This window comes from Monodelphis domestica, chromosome X, assembly GCF_027887165.1.
Source record: "Monodelphis domestica isolate mMonDom1 chromosome X, mMonDom1.pri, whole genome shotgun sequence".
NCBI classification, from domain to species: domain Eukaryota; kingdom Metazoa; phylum Chordata; class Mammalia; order Didelphimorphia; family Didelphidae; genus Monodelphis; species Monodelphis domestica.
This window is the reverse complement of record NC_077235.1, coordinates 30,867,017-30,883,767: the sequence shown is the minus strand read 5'-3', so window position 1 is coordinate 30,883,767 and position 16,751 is coordinate 30,867,017. Positions and strand designations below refer to the sequence as shown.

At 39.7% G+C, this 16,751-nt stretch overlaps 1 pseudogene; it reads right to left on the bottom strand.

The window, feature by feature from the left end:
* Positions 1-6,411: 6,411 nt before the first annotated feature.
* Positions 6,412-7,465, bottom strand: LOC100012367 (adenylate kinase isoenzyme 6-like; annotated as a pseudogene).
* Between the last annotated feature and the right edge of the window lie 9,286 nt (positions 7,466-16,751).

Genomic DNA, 16,751 nt, shown 5'->3' with positions numbered 1-16,751 from the left:
GTAATGTCCCTGCACAATCTGCAGGGATCAAGGAGAAAAAACACTATCCATAAGCAGAGGACAAACTGAGGGAGTAGAAACACCGAGGAAAAGCAACTGCCTGACTACAATGGCTGAGGGGACATGACAGAGGAGAGACTCTAAACAAACACTCTAATGCAAATATTAACAACATGGAAATGGGTTCGAATCAAGAACTCATGTGACACCCAGTAGAATCATGCGTCGGCTATGGGGGGTGGGAGGGAGGAAAAGAAAATGATCTTTGTCTTTAATGAAAAATGCATGGAAATGATCAAATAAAATACTATAAAATAAAAAAAACCTTTTTTAAAAAATGTTCTATTTTTGTCTTTGGAGATTATTAATTTGTTGATTTTCTAATATTTGCAAGATTTCACAGTACTGATAGGGTCAAATAAGGTAATATAGGCAAAGGACTTTATAACACTTAAAGTGCCATTTAGATATCAGTCATTATTATTATTATTTTTATTAGTTAAGTATACCATTTCTTGAATCCTGACTTTGTAGCTGACTACCTCTGTGATCTTAGACAAGTCAATTAAACTCCCTGGACCCCAGTTTCCTCCTCTATAAAACTGAGGGATAGAACTAGATAATCTCTGAGATAGCTTCCAGTTCTAACTGTGTGATCCTATGTGTCTAACCAATTTGGATACCGGCCTGGCCAACATGGATAAAGAGATGCTCATGCATGGTGCAGGAGTCCTATGGACCAAGAATAAATGAACTGAAGATTGCATGTTTCTAAATCTCTGGGAAAAAACTAGTGAGCTAGTCTATTTCCTTAGTATGTTTATTTATTATTTCTATAATTTGTTCTTTAACCTGCTCATTACTTATGGTAACATTATTAAGTTTCCATTCAAGTGTGCCTTTTGTTCATACTTCCCTTATTGATTAGAATTGTATTGTCATGATCAGTTAAATTTTAACATTTCTGACTTTCTACTTTATTAGAAATATTTCTATTTCATTATTCTATTTTTATTCCCTAGTATGTTATGAATTTTTTCTAAAGGTGGCATGCAGTGCTGAAAGGATAGGCATATTTCTTAAGATTCTTATCCAATTATTACCAAAGAGCTTTCATTTCTAGTCTCTAATATTTTGTTTAGTTGTTTAAGCTATTAATTTGCTTTCTTCTAGGTTTTTCTGAGGGAAGTACCTTGAGGTCACCTACAATTATTGCCTTACTATATCTTTTTATGATTTTACAATTAAGTTAGCTTTTCCTTTAAATATTTCTAACTCCATTTTGGTATTGATATCTATAGTTATATAAATAATGAGATTGTTTCATTATCTATGACTTGAAAGTATCTATTTTTATTATTACCTTATCTGAAATCATCAATCAACAAACATCCATTAGGTGATTACTGGGTCCTAGATACAGCTAAACTCTAGGGATACAAAGAAAAGCAAAAAACAATCCCTGCCTTCAAGGAGCTTTCATTCTAATGGAAGAGATAATATGTAAATAACTAGGTCAATATAAAGTATATTCAGAGTAGAGAGAAGGTTATCTGAGAGGGGAAGGTGCTAGCAGCTAAAGTAACCAGGAAAGATCTCACTGAGAGGGTTCACTCAATGTGTGAGTAATAGAATTTTACCTACTCTTCAGAAAAACCACTTTGGCAGTAGAGGACAGGTTAGTGTGAGGAGATATTTGAGGCAAGAAGACCAATTAGAAAGTCATTGCTATTCTCTCTATGCAATTAAGACTGTAGTTATTTGTTTAATATTTCTCTTTGACCTAAAAGCTCTAGAACTTGGGCAAACCATTTCTGAATGTTTAACTTGAGGTATCTCTCTGTTGGTGTCAGATAGATTCTATCATTTTTGAACTTTGCCCTCTTGGTACAAATATTTCCTAGCAATTTTCTTTTATGATTTCCTGAAATATAGTATTCAGGCTTTTCGCTTCATCATGTTTTCCTAATAGGCCAATTCTTTGCCCCCACAAAAAAGAGCTACTAAAAATATTTTGGTACAGGTAGGTCCTTTTCTCTTGTCTAATTTGTTTGGGATACAGACCCAAACAAAACAGAGTGGAGAGGACCTACTTGTACAAAAATATAACTGCTCTTTTTGTAGTGGCAAAGAATTGGAAATTTAAGGGGATGTCCATCAGTTGGGGAATGGCTGAACAAATTGTAGTATATGATGGTGACAGAATACTATTGAGATACAGAGACAGTAGTGGTATTAGCTGGGTCAAAGAATATGCACAGTTTTGTGGCCCTTTGAGGCTGGTTCCATACTGCTCTCCAGAATGGTTATATTAATTCACAATTCCACCAACAGTGTATTAGTGGCCTAATTTTCCCACATCCCCTCCAACATTTATCATTTTCCTTTTTGGCCACATTAGTCAATTTGGCAGGTTAGTCAATTTGGTGTCTCAGAGTTGCTTTAATTTGCATTTCTCTGATCAATAGCAATTTGGAGCATTTTTTATATGACTTTGGGTAGTTTTCACTTTTTCCTCTGAGAACTGCCTGTTCATATTTTTTTTACCATTTTTCTATTAGTGAATGCTTTGTATTCTTATAAATGTGACTATTCTTTATATATTTGAGATGAGTCTTTTGTCAAAGATACTTGCTATTAAGATTTTTTCCCAAATGTGTTGTTTCCCTTCTAATCTTGGTTGCATTGGTTTTATTTGTACAAAACCATTTTAAATTAATGTAATCAAAATTATCTTTTTCAATTTTTATAATGCTATCTGTATCTTGTTTGGTCAGAAATTTTCCCCTTATCCATAAGACTGATAGGCAAACTTTTCCATGATCCTCTAATTTGTTTATGGTGTCACTCTTTTTTTTTTGTTATAGAAATATTACTGTTTTATTAGTTGTTGAACATACTTTGGCCACTCCCACATTCCTAAATGTCTGTATTCTTTTCTATATCCCCATATCTACACCCCCACCATGCTAATCTTCTTCTGTGGACCACTACTGAACAAATACAAGTGTTATCTTGAACTCAGAGCTCACCCAGCACCTGGATGCAGATTTTCTGATCAGTAAGAAGTAACAATCATAAATATTGTGGGGGCAGCTAGGAAGCATATTGAATAGAGCATCAGGCCTGGAATTGGGAGGACCTGGGTTCAAATTTGGTCTCAGGCACTTCTTAGCTGTGTGACTCTGGACAAGTCACTTAGCTGGATTGCTCAGCCCTTGCCGCTCTTCTGTCTTAGAACTGATAATGATAGAAAGTAAGGTTTTAAAAAATTAAAAAAAAATACTTGTGAACTTGACCTGGTATAACAGAAAGGGCTGGATTTGTAAGCAGAGGACCTTAATTCAACTGTAATCTCTATTACATATGATGATCTCTGAGGTCCCTTTCAATTCTAAATCTTTTTTTTTAATTTTATAGTATTTTATTTGATCATTTCTATGCATTTTTCATTAAAGACAAAGATCATTTTCTTTTCCTCCCTCCCACCCCCCGTGGCCAACGTGTGATTCCACTGGTATCATATGTGTTCTTGACTTGAACCCATTGCCATGTTGTTAGTATTTGCATCAGAGTGTTCGCTCCGAGTCTCTCCTCTGTCATGTCCCCTCAGCCATTGTAGTCAGGCAGTTGCTTTTCCTCGGTGTTTCTATTCCCTCAGTTTGTCCTCTGCTTTTGGATGGTGTTTTTTTCTCCTTGATCCCTGCAGATTGTGCAGGGACATTATGGTGTCACTCTTTATTTCTAGATCAAGTATTCATTTTGACTTTATCCTGGTGTAAGGTGTGAGATGTTAGTCTATGCCTCCTCTCTGCCACACTGCTTTCCACTCTTCCCAGTAGATTCTGCCAAATAGTGAGTACTTTTCCTCAAATCTTAGATCTTGGGGTTTACCAAACAATAATTTGCAATATACATTAACTGCCGTGTACTGACTGCATAATCTATTCCATTGATCTACCACTCTATTTCTTAACCAGTACCAGATTGTTTTAATGATTACCACTTTATAGTATAGTTTGAGACCTGGTATGGGCAAGCCTCCTTCTTCCACATTTTTTTTTCATTAATCCCCTTGATATTCTTGGCCTTTTGTTCTTCCACATGAACATTGTTGCTATTTTTTCTAGTTCTAGGAACTTTTCTAGTTTGGGGCAGCTAGGTGGTTCAGTGGATTGAGAGTCAACTCTAGAGACAGGATGTCCTGGGTTCAAATCTGACCTCAGACATTTCCTAGCTACTTGACCCTGAGCAAGTCACTTAATCCCCATTGCCTAGTCCTTACCCCTCTTCTGCCTTGGAACCAATGCATAGTATTTATTCTAAGATGGAAAGTAAGGGTTTAAAAATGAATTAGTGGGGGCAGCTGGGTAGCTCAGTGGATTGAGAGCCAGGCCTAGAGATGGAAGGTCCTAGGTTCAAATCTGGCCTCAGACACTTTCCAGCTGTGTGTCACTTAACCCCCATTGCCTAGCCTTTAACACTCTTTTGCCTTGGAATCAATACCAAGACGGAAGGTAAGGGTTAAAAAGAAATTTTTTAAATGAATTAGTAAAATAATTTGAAATTAAAATGAATAATGAAAAACTTGAAATATGAAATAATTTTGGGGTAGTTTAATTGGTATGGTACTGGAAAGATAAATTAATTTAGGTAGGATTGTCATTTTCACTATATTGGCTTGGCCAAGCCATGAGCAATTAATGATTTTCCCATTTGTTTAGGTCTGACTTTATTTGTGTGAAGAGTTTTATAATTGTGTTCATATAGTTGCTGGGTTTGTTTTGGTAGGTATGCCCTTAGGCATTTTATTTTGTCTATTGTTATTCTGATGATAATTCTTATTGTATCATTAGGTTTTTAAGTTGTCTCCACCATTCTATTTTGGGGGGTGTTTACTGCTTTGTTAAGATTTTCCAGCTTCTGCTAAAGATCATCAAGTCTCCTTTTAAGTTTGTAATTAAGAGCTCTAATTTTACCTCTTATCTCTTCTTTCAGTTCTTTTATTAAGCCTTTCAACCATCTTGATGGAGGTTCTTGATCTACTTTTAAAAAATCAGCCTACCAGTATAAGTTAAGATCATTAGTGAACATTTCTATGGTACCTTATGGTTGATTAATAGTATTTTTTTTCCACAACAAACCTACTGGTTGGGTAGAATCATTATCCCATTTTACAGATGAAAAAACTGAGGGTCAATGAGAGAGAAGCACTTTAACCATGGTCACATAGGTAAAAAGCATTATAGCCAGAATTCCAATCTAGTCTTCTGACTTCCAAAATCAATTAACTTTCCTCTAGTATCATAGTACCTCCTGACTTAGGGCAATACCAATCAACCTCTAGATAATCCTTAACTGTGTTGGCAAACCTATGGCACACGTGCTGGAGCATGCCAGAGAGGGCTGCTCCCTTCCCTCTCTCCACATGCACCTGAGGACATTTTTCACATGATCTTCCCCTCTGTCCAACAGTCTAATGAGAGCACTTCCTCCTTCCCCTGCCTAGGGTAAGGCACAGGGCTCACGTGTAGTGTGAGGGTTGCAGTTTGGGCATTCGGTCTCTAGGGTCTCTGAGGGTTCACCATCACTGCAAGAAACAGCAGCAGCAATATCAATCTTTTTGATGAGATCCTTGAAACAAATGAAGTTGGTCTCCACAATCTTTTTTTTTTATATGTTAAAATTTTATCTAATTACCACCACTTATAAGGTAGCAAAGCATTATCACATGAATGTTCATGGAATTTAGCAAGATTGAAATTAGTCAACCAATAAATTAATATTTACAGTTTCCATGGGTGCCATTTCCTGTTTACATATGGAAAATGTGATTGGCTTACTCTTTCAAAGAGACAAATATCAGTGCTAGGATCAGCAGCGACTTTATAGGCAAAAGAGCTCAGTAAACTCTTATACTTAAAAAAATTTTTTTAATGCTATTTTCTCAAAAATCTCACCATTTACTTTGTGACTATCCTAATTTTACCCAACTTCCAACATTAAAAAAAACAAAAACCCCCAGCAAGTCACTAAAAGAACACTTAATGTCATTAAAAAAACAAAAACAAAAACAAGCCTTACTTTCTGTCGTAATAAGACTCCAAGACAGAATGCAAAGGCTAGGCAATTGGGGTTAAGTGACTTGCCCAGTCACACAGCAAGAAAGTGTCTGAAGCTAGATTTGAACTCCAGGCCTGGCGCTCCATTCATGGTGCCACCTAGCTGCCCCTTAATATGTTATGTTTATAGCTTTATTCTTAGACTTTTTTTTTTACTTTTAAGTCAGCAGCAGTTCTTCACCTTCATTTTCTTTTACATGTTAAGTAAAGATGTTCACCTATTTTCTCAAATTCACTTACTCTTAAGTAGCTTACCAAATTAAATGAGAATGTTGGGTATTTCCTAAACTTAAAAAGTCCTTAATACCGTATTCATTTATTTCAGGGTTTTCAGTTTTCTCATGGAGAAAAAAAAATTAATTCAGCCATAACTCAACCTTATATTTTGCCCACCTGTTACTTCCACAACACAATCTTGGATGGTAAAATCCGGTGTATGTTGTCTTAATTTCTATTGTATAGGGAGGGAGAGATCATCAAGAAAATCTGTAACCATTATGTGGAAAGCCTCGAGAATCCATGCTTTCCCCTCAAGGTTCAATTATTCTCTTTTATCCACTCCTCAATCCATTTAATTATCTGATCTAAATTACTCTCTAGTTCTTCTGGTACATTGCTGGGCAGCCGGTGTACTATTTCAGGCTTGTAGGAGGTCATGGCTTCTTCATAAAGAATTTGGAAAATTTCACACTGAACATTGTCCTGTAGTTTTTTTACACTGTATCCCCTCTTTTCAAGTCTTGTATATAATACAGAATTATCTGTTTGAAGTACAAAAACTATATGAAACCATCGTTCGGGGAAGAAGTCACAGCCATGGTAATCAACGATAACTCCACCTTCTTTCATTTTATTTTCTAACTCATCAACTACTCTGTCTTCATCCAAAATGGGACATTCGTATTCTTCATCAAAGCCATCATATAACTTCTTGTGCTAAATCACCCACATTAACGTATTTCAGTCCTGTTCTTGATGCAAGTTCTTTACCGAGTGTGGTCTTTCCAACCCCTGGTGTACCCGTAAGCAGGATGTTGGGCAGCCTCATGGTCCCGGTGGCGCCGGCTCCGCCCCAGCCTCCCGCTCGCTCTCCATGCCTGGTCTCCACATTCTTGGTGAATCCTTTTAGCTCAGTTTTGAGTTTAGGGTGAATAAAGCAATTGAACAATCCATGAACATTTATCAAGTGGCTTCTATGCACCAGGCACCATGCTAAGTGCTAGGGATACAGAAAGAGACAAAAAAATCTCCCAAGCTCAAAGAGCTCTTAGTCCAATGGGAGAAACAACCTACAACCAAATATCAACGAAGCAAGCTATAGACAGGACAAATAGGAAAATCATTACAAGAGGAAAGGCCCTAGCAGCAAGGACCCACCACTTGGTGGATGACAGTGTAGGGTAATGGAAAGATCACACTGAATCTGGGGAAAGAACATCTGAATCTGCATCCTACCTCTGCTACTAGTTACTTATGTGACCTTGAAACCCATTTAGCTTTATTTTCTTCGTTTTAAAAAATGAAAAGAATATTGGATCCCCTAACTCACAGGGATGATATGAGGACAGCTCTTGTAAACTCTGCAGAGCTAGAGAAATAAGCAGTTCCAGCAAATTATGGTCTTCAAATGCTCCTTCCGAATAACCACTTTCAATCCCAGCTTTGGACAGGGAGGCAAATTGTTTGAACACGTTTCTTTTGAGGATTTTAGGCTCTGAGAGCTGATGGTTAACCTTGGAGATCACTCAGGCCCAGAGATGGTCTGTGAACATGGATCAGGAAAAAATTACATCTTTATTTTCACTAACATTTGGTTTCCTTTGTAATCCTTTGTATTTGATTTTATTCATTTAGAAACATTATTCTGAGGGAAGAGGTCCATAGGCCTCACCAGACTGACAAAGAAAGATGAAGAGTCCTTGATATAAGTGAATCCCTTCTGTAGTGTCTATTGATGATATCAAATAGAAAAAATATCTCAAACTATTTCTCTGGTCTCTGCAGGGACTCTGGGGCTCTCCAGTTTCCCTGAACTGCCAAGAAAGGCTATTAAAGTTTGGCAGTCAGGGCAAAAAGGCACTTTATCACAATGTCTTCAGAACGTGACATTTCAGGGGCCAGCAGGCAGGTCTGCTCAGAGTTTATCAGTAGGAGTATTTCTTCCTGTCTTCCACACCCTTGCCTACTCTCCCTGAGGAGAGGGCTGCCTCATTCCTGGAGGGCAGTCCTCACTGCTAGGCAATCTTCTGTAGCTGACATCCATCTACTCTGTTTCTGGGTCTCTCTGGATCTCTCCAGTCTGCCTCTCTTTATATCTCTGTGTCTCGGTCTCTATGTCATTTCTTCTGTGTGTGTGTGTGTGCGTGTGGGTGTTCATGTGGGTGTCTATCTGTCTCTGTCTCTATAAAGAAACTGCCCAGTGTACTGAGGAGAGGCTTTGCCATTTACATGGTGAAATCGTTTTGGAAAATGTCTCATCAAAGACATCAAGTCATCTCTTGAGAGGGATTTCTGTACAGTACATCAAACATTGGATCTGGAACTAAAATACCTGGATATGGGCATTGTGCTAAGCACTAGGAGCAAAACCAGCAAAAACCAGTTCCTGCCCTCAAGCAACTTACATTCTAAAGAAGAAAAAAATATGGAAATGGCAAGGCAGGTCCTTCAGTTATATCTGCCTCTTTGTGGCATCATGTGGTCCTTGAAAAATATTATCATCCTTTTATTTTGGTTAAGTTGTTTGTTAAAGTTCCCAGGTATCTCCAGTCCTGCCCACGAGAAGGCACTGGCAGATATCTAGATATATAAATTATTTCTTGCATGTTTCTATTTATCAGTCCTTTCTCTGAAGGCAGACATTCATGATCAATTGCAGAAGGGCTCATCTTCTTACAAATTGGGCAAAGTTCTCCACTATTTTAAGATATGAGCCTCTATCTAAGAAACTGTCTATAAAATTTCCTCCCCGTCTTCTGCTTTCTTTCTAATCTTAGCTACATTAGTTTTATTTGTATGAAATCTTTTAAAATGTAACATAGTCAAATTTATTAGTTTTGCATCTCCATCTCACCATGCTTTCTATCTCTTATTTATTCGTGGATTGTTCTCCTATCCATAAATATGATAGGCAATAAAAAATAAAATAAAATACCTGGTATGAGTCTCACCTTCAATATTTACTAGCTGTATATCCTTGAGTAGGTTAATTTAACCTTTTCATCCTAGTCCCACATCTGTAAAATGGGAATCATGAGAATTCGTATTTCTACGGTGTTTTCCAACTTCCATTTTTCTAATGCTACCATGTTACAAAGTACTTTCTTCATGAGATCTTTGTGGGGTAAGTAGGGTGACATAGTGTCATTCCACATTTTACAGATGAGAAACTAAGACCCATGGAGGGGCCATTGCTTGCTAGAGTCACAAGCCTGGGGAATATCAGAGCTAGAACCTGAACTCAGGTCTCAGCTGATAACAGCTGTATTATAATATCAGGTTAGAATGAGGAAAGTACTTTGTATATTGTAAAGGGCTATAGAAATGTGGTCTTTTGAAATTTTTTAATTTTTATTGTTATCTTTTGTTTTTATATCACCTCCATTTCCAAATACATCTTTTCTCTGCCCTACTCAGTAAAATATCCCTTGACAACAACAATAACAAGAATAATGAAAAAGAGGGAGAAGATAAGCTTAGCAAAACCAAGCAACTCTTTAAGCAAATCTGCCAGGATACAGTCCTCCCCCTGGGCAAATACAGGGACAAAGACGACTTCTCTGGGTTCACACTTGGACAGTACAATTATACAGAGTTCATTTGAGTTGTTTTTGGTTGTCGCTTTTTCTATTTGCATTGTTAGAGTCATTGTATATATTGCCTTTCTGTTTCTACTTTTTCACTCTGTATCAGTTCATATATCTCCTCACATATCTCTGAATTCTTCATATTTGTTGAGTTGTTCTCTCTAGACTATCACAGAACCAATTATCTTCCTCACTTATAGTGACTCTTCCTCAAACTTCCTTAATCTGCTCTGAGTATCATCATCCTTCCAGCCAGTCCCTCGGTTCAAAACCCTGGAGTCAATCTAGAAAATTCCCTCTCTCTCACTTCACCCCCATCCAATCAATTGCCAAACAATCACTTCTCATCTGGAACCTCCTAGATTCATTGTGGCAAACCTATAGCACATATACCAGAGGGGGCACTCAGAGCCCTCTCTGTGGGCACACATGCCATCTCCCCAGCACAGAGTTCACCAGAGTTCATTACTAGAACGCCAGAGGAACATGGGGCCAGGCTGCTCCCCACCCCCTCTCCACAGGTGCCTGAGGACATTTTTCACATCACCTGACCCTTTAAAAGGTTCACCATCAACATGAAAAACAGTGTATATGTACATACTGGTCTCCTTGATGATATCTTTTGTGATGCAGGGAGATGGGGTGGGAAGGAGCTGGGATTGTAGATGGGATTTATTATGTAGAAATGAAGAAAAGCAAGCTAAACATATAGGAGATTTGTGATTTTATCTACACACTATATTCTTTTTCTTTGTATATGTAAATGCTTGTTTTATTTGCTTTTGTAAAATTTGGAATACAAAAATAACCAATTGCTGAAAAAAAAATAAAAATAAAAGGTTCACCATCAATGTCCTAGATAACACCTATTCCTCAAACTTCTCCTCTCTCCAATTCATCCTCTGCAGAGTGATATTCCTAAAGCACACTTCTAAACAGGCCACTATCCTACTCAAACAACTCTAGTGACTCCTTATTGCCTCTAAGCTAAAATATCTACTTCTTAGTTTCACATTAAAGTCCTTCACTATCTAACTCTAGTCTACTTTTCAAGGCTCCTTACATATCACTACTATTTATGCTTTCTACATTCCAGTAAAAGAGACCTATTAGCCATTTTTTGCATATAACATTTTCTCTTCCATCTCCACACCTTTGCAAAAGGAAGTAGGCAGGCATACTATATGCCTGTGACAGACTACCATGGGAATATATGTGCATATGTATATAGAGCACAAACACAAAGTTCATAAATACGAACATATATAAAATAATTAAATGCAAGAGAGTTTGAGAGAGCCTTGCCTATTGGAGACATTAGGAAAGGTTTCATGCAAAAACGGTGCCTGAGATGCATCTTAAAGGCTTCTAAGGTAGAGGTAGGGAGTAAATACATTTCAGATATGGAGGTTGGTCAGTACAAAGGCACAGAGATAGGAAGATGGCTTATTATGACTGAGGAGCAGAGGGAAGTCCAGATTGGTTAGACTGAAGAGTATTGATGGGAAAATGGCATCTAATGAGTCTAGAGAGCTACATTGGGGCCAGATTGTGCATTCCAGCCAATGAGCATTTATTAAGTGATTACTATGTGCTGGGGGGTGTATGGGGTGCTCAGGGAGGGGTAGTATCTCTGGTATGGAGGGCTTGTCGTGCCCTCCTAGGGCAGCTCTCCAACCTCTGACCCTCACCTGACACCCAGCTCTCACTTGTGGCTCCTAGTAGCTGCTAGCATGCGGTAGCGGCCACACTCCAGGCAATGGCTTCAACAGGCAGGCTAAACCTTGTGAGGGTATCCATTGGGTCATCACCAACCCCTGGTGAACCAGGGCCTTGCTCACCCAGCATGTGAAGACTGCTTCGGCCAAACAGACAGAAGAAACCAATAAGAAGGTTCAATGGCTGAGATGGCGACGCAGCAAAGCACTGTGGAGTGCTTAGGGCGTGTTGGAGCACAAAAGACAACACAGCCATCCAATGCAGCTGAGGAAGTCTCCAGGTGTAACGATTTTTCATGCCAATGGACCCAGGTTTCCAACGCCGAGAGAGTGGGACTGTCTCTGTGCATCGACTTTTCCACCTAAATCTCCTTCACGCACAAGTGTCTTTGTGAACACTCATCTATACACCATAGATGGAAACGCACAAAGACAATCGTCATCCTCGGTTACCTAGAGACTACTACTATGTGCTGGGCATCATGCTAAGTACTAGAGATCCAAATACAAGTAAGGCTAAATACATGCCCTGACTTCAAGAAGCTTATAGTCTATTAGAGGAAAAAACTCATGAAAAGGACTAAAAAGAATTGGGGGTAGGGAATACCCATGCAGGAACATGGTGGCAAAGACCAGAGAGTCCAAAGCAGAGCTAGGAGAAGAAGGAAGAATGGCTGGCCTGAGTCATTCCTCAAAATGCAGGTCCCAGGATGAACTCACTAATGGGAGAAGAGGACCACAAGGGTGGAAAGCTATTCCTGGGTAAGAAGGCAGCTGAGATATATGGCAGTCAGGAGAGCCAGAGAGGAAAGAGTTGTAAATTTATTCTAGAGGCAACAGGGAGTCACTAGAGTCAGTTGAGTAGAGGAGCCACATGACCACATCTGTGCATGAAGAAAATTCTTTGGCAATAATGCATAGGATGGATTGGAGCAATGAGAGACTGGGAGCAAGGAAACCAAGATGGAGCCTGTTGTAATAATCTAGGCAAGAGGTGATGATGTCTGAGTGGAGACCCAGAGACAGATGCAAGAGACATTGTGAAGGTCCAAAAGGCAAGATTTGGCAATTAACTGGATATGCGGAATGAGGGTAAACGAGGAGTCAAGGAATCTGGGTTAACACTGAGATGGTGAACCTGAGACACTGGAAACATTGGTGGCATCTTCAACAGAAACAGTGAAGTTTGCAAGAGGTAACCAACCATTTAATAGGAAAGATTATGAGGTGCATTTTGGACACATTGAGTTTAAGATGTCTCTGAGATGTCCAATTTGAAATAAGCAATTAGTGATATGAGACTGAAGCTCAGAAGAGAGAATGGCACTTGGTATATAGATCTGGTAGTCATCCAGCACTCTAAATTCACTATTCCTGAAGCTTCCCACAATATTACCTTCACCCGACTCTCTTAGCTAGGGATCTTCTGTCATATGTCACTGAAATAAAAAGTCATTCATGAAGAGCTTCCTCTTCTCCCTTCTTCCTCATCTCAAATCACTCAGCTGTCTTCCCCCATTATCTCCTCCTTCTCTTGTGTCTCATAAAGAAGTGGTTCTTCTTGCCAACAAGCACCCCTTTATGTGCACCTTGGATCCCATCCTATCCAACCTTCTCCAGCATATTGCCCCTTGTCAGTCCCAAACTCTTACTAACTGCCAATCTTTCCCTCTTTCAAGACTCCTTCTCTACTACCTACTGCAATACTTAAAGAAACTCCTTACTTGATTCAACTCTCCCCATTGGATGTCATCCTGTATCTCCTCACCTTAGCGGCTAACTTCACTGAGAAAGCTTTCTCCAAGTGGTGCCTCCACTTTTTCTCCTCTCACTCTCTTCGAAACCCTTTGCAGTTTGGCTTACAACCTCATCCTCCAATGAAACTGGCCTATCTAAATTGATCAGTGATCACTTATGATTGCCAGATCTAACGGGATTCACTCCCTCCCTCTATTTGACCTCTCTGTTGCTTTTGACTCTGTGAATCACCTTCTTCTTGATATCCTCTTTTCGCTAGATTTTCATGACACTGATCTCTCCTGGTCTTCCGAACCTGGAACATAAATACTTGTGGACTGACTGGTTCTACTTTATCCTATCCAACCTCATGTGGAGTGCTGTGTCCAGTTCTGGGAGGCGTGGTTTAAGAAGGATATCAATAAGCTAGAAAATAGCTAGAGGAAGACAACAGATAAGCTGCTGAAGGAACAAGAGAACATAGGAGAGCGTTTGAGCAGAAGGAGCAATGCGTAAAAGCTGCAGAGGGTCAGCTTTAGGCTCAAAGTCTGGAAAACTTTACTAACACTAACAATGAGAGCTACCGCCAAATGGAATGGGCTACCCCAGGAGGTGGCGGGTTCTTCACCTTGGAAGGTCTTCAGGGAAAAGCTAGACCACAACTTGTCAGTATTTTCCAGCAGGGATACCTTGTATGGCTTGTTTGTAATGGTAGGTGCTGGTGCCCCTTCCAACACTCTTTGATCCCCTAGACACTGCTGCCTGTCCTCATTATCACCAAAAACTCTGTTCTGTTCATTCAGAAGAGCACCCAGACTACCCGCATTGCCATCATTAGTCTCTGAAGTATCTCTACTCTGAATACTGGATGAAGAAAATGACACACGCAAGTCATTGCCATTCTTACACTGTAAAGTGTGGCGTATAAGAGCTAGAAGTGAGGTTTGTAGTCTCAGCTTTGCCACTTAAATATCTATTTAAATATTAAATAGTGTGATCTTGGGCAAATTCCATGCCTAGTTTACCCAGCTATGAAGTGGAGGAAATAATGCTTGCATAGGATTTACTTTGAGGCAATGATAACAACATAATATTGTGCAAACTATAAAGACTTTTGGAAATATCGGCTAACACTATTACTTTGTTTCCCTGAATCACAGGTCACACCCAGTGCAATCACTTTTTTCTTCCTTCTTAAAAATCTTTTCTTTCGTCTTAGAATCAATACTGCATATTGGTTCCAAGGCAGAAGAGGAGTAAGGGCCAGGCAATGGGGGTTAAATGACTTGCCCAGGGTCACACAGCTAGGAAGTGGCTGAGTCCAGATTTGAACCTAGGACCTCCCATCTCTAGGCCTGGCTCTCAATCCACTGAGCCACCCAGTTGCCCCCAGACAAGGTGACTTCTAAGAAAGTCCCTTCCAAGTCTAGTTGCATCCCATCCATTACTTCTCATCATGCATGATTCCTGATTATGTCCTCCCATAAATCCTCCACAGAAGATAAATCTGACATATCGGTAACTTCCTTTAAGGCTGTTTAACATTCCTGGGGCAATGATGGAGCATTTCGGCTACCCATCTGTTAGCCCTCACTCTCATTACCAGTCTTACCCACCTCTGTTCCTGGTCAAGTACTACCTGTGTAATATCTTTTATGTTACTTCTCAGACAATAGTTATTGTTATAATGTAGAAACCCATTTATGCCTGCTGTGTTGTCTTTTAGGTGACAGGTTGTAGATTGGTTGTAGATTGCGATATTCCATGACACAGCAGCCCTGGGAGAAATATCAGTGATAAAAATAGGAATTTTATGTTTGAACACAGTTTAGGATAACTGGAAGTAATGTATAATTTCCCCAATTCAGTCCAGTCCCCTCTCTTCTTCGTATGAGGTTCTGGGACGGGCTTACTGTCAATCGGCAATGTCTGTCCATGACATGGATATAAATAACATCTCAGTGAGCTGTTTGTTCATATTGACAAAAGAGATCCTTTCATCCACTCGGTTTTTCCTATGTGGATTATTCAGTCAGTCTCTTGCAAGTGTTACAGTTCTTCTAGGAGGCCCTGTAGCGTTCTGGGGTGTGATACAATCACCACAATGTCGATGGTGAACAGGACCATCTGGAGGAGCTTACTAGCTCGAGGGCAGCAGTTTCCAACATTTTTTTTTGTTTCATGAGCCCCTTTCAACAAAAAAGTGCTGTGAACCCCCAGGGTAATTTAATATATTACTCATAATATTCTTTTCAGTTTGTTCATTAAGTGTTTGCAATAACTATAATGGTAACTTTTGCCTCAAAAAACTCACGATGGATTTGAATCACTGCAGGAATAAACACATAATGCTTCAAACCAGCACATGCTTGTTGTCGTAGAGGAAAAATATATTTGTAACATAATTGTAACATAATTGGGCAATTATTTACTGCCATTAAGGAATGTTTAGCTTGAACCTCTTGGACCACAGTCAGGAACTCCTAAGGGGATCACAAACCACTAAATGGAAACCAGTGCTCCAGGGAATCCTGCACAGGTCACTTAAAACCTTTTCCTTGCTCCCTGCCTGCGGTCTGCCTCTGTTGGTCCATAATATGTCTTCGTGTCAACACGGTTCCTGTTATCAGGGGCTTGTGGCACTGGGCTCAACTGGTTCATCTGCTATGTTAGGCCAATTTGCACAGGACTGGGCTGGTCCTCTCTGAATCATGCCGTGGGAGCTTACTCGAACTCAACTGGACAGCATGGAGGGGAAGGGGGTCCCCTGATGCCTCTGGGACAACATCATTATGGGATTAAGGACCAGAGCCCCAAAATGGACAATTGCATTCAGGGAAATCTACAGGTAATGGGACTCCTGAGAAGAAAAGAGACAGAAGACTTGTTGCCTAACCCGAAGTCATCCATCAAGCAATAAATCCCTTAGGAGTATCTGTTGTATACCCAGTCCTGGCTGGTTGTAGCAGAAGATAGGTGAGGAAGAGGAGGCCCAATCTTAGCCCTCGGGGGTTAGCAGCTTATCGAGTTTAGAGCTAGAAGGAGATTTAGAGATTATCGAGTCCAGAGTTCTTCACTTGGTGTCCATAAACCCTTAGCTTTCAAGGGATCCATGAACGAGGATGGGAGAGATTATACCTTTATGTGGGCATAACTGGTTTCCTTGGTGATCCTTGCATTTTATTTTATGCATCAAAAATATGGGACTGAGAAAGGGCCTAAAGGCTTCACTGAGCTGCCCAAAGACATGCCACTGCATGCCGAAAAAAGAGAGAGATGAAGATGCCTGAAAGAGTCCCACCGCCATTTTACCGATCAGGAAATGAAACCTAGAAGATTGTCTGTGATCCCATAGTTGGGATCTGAAG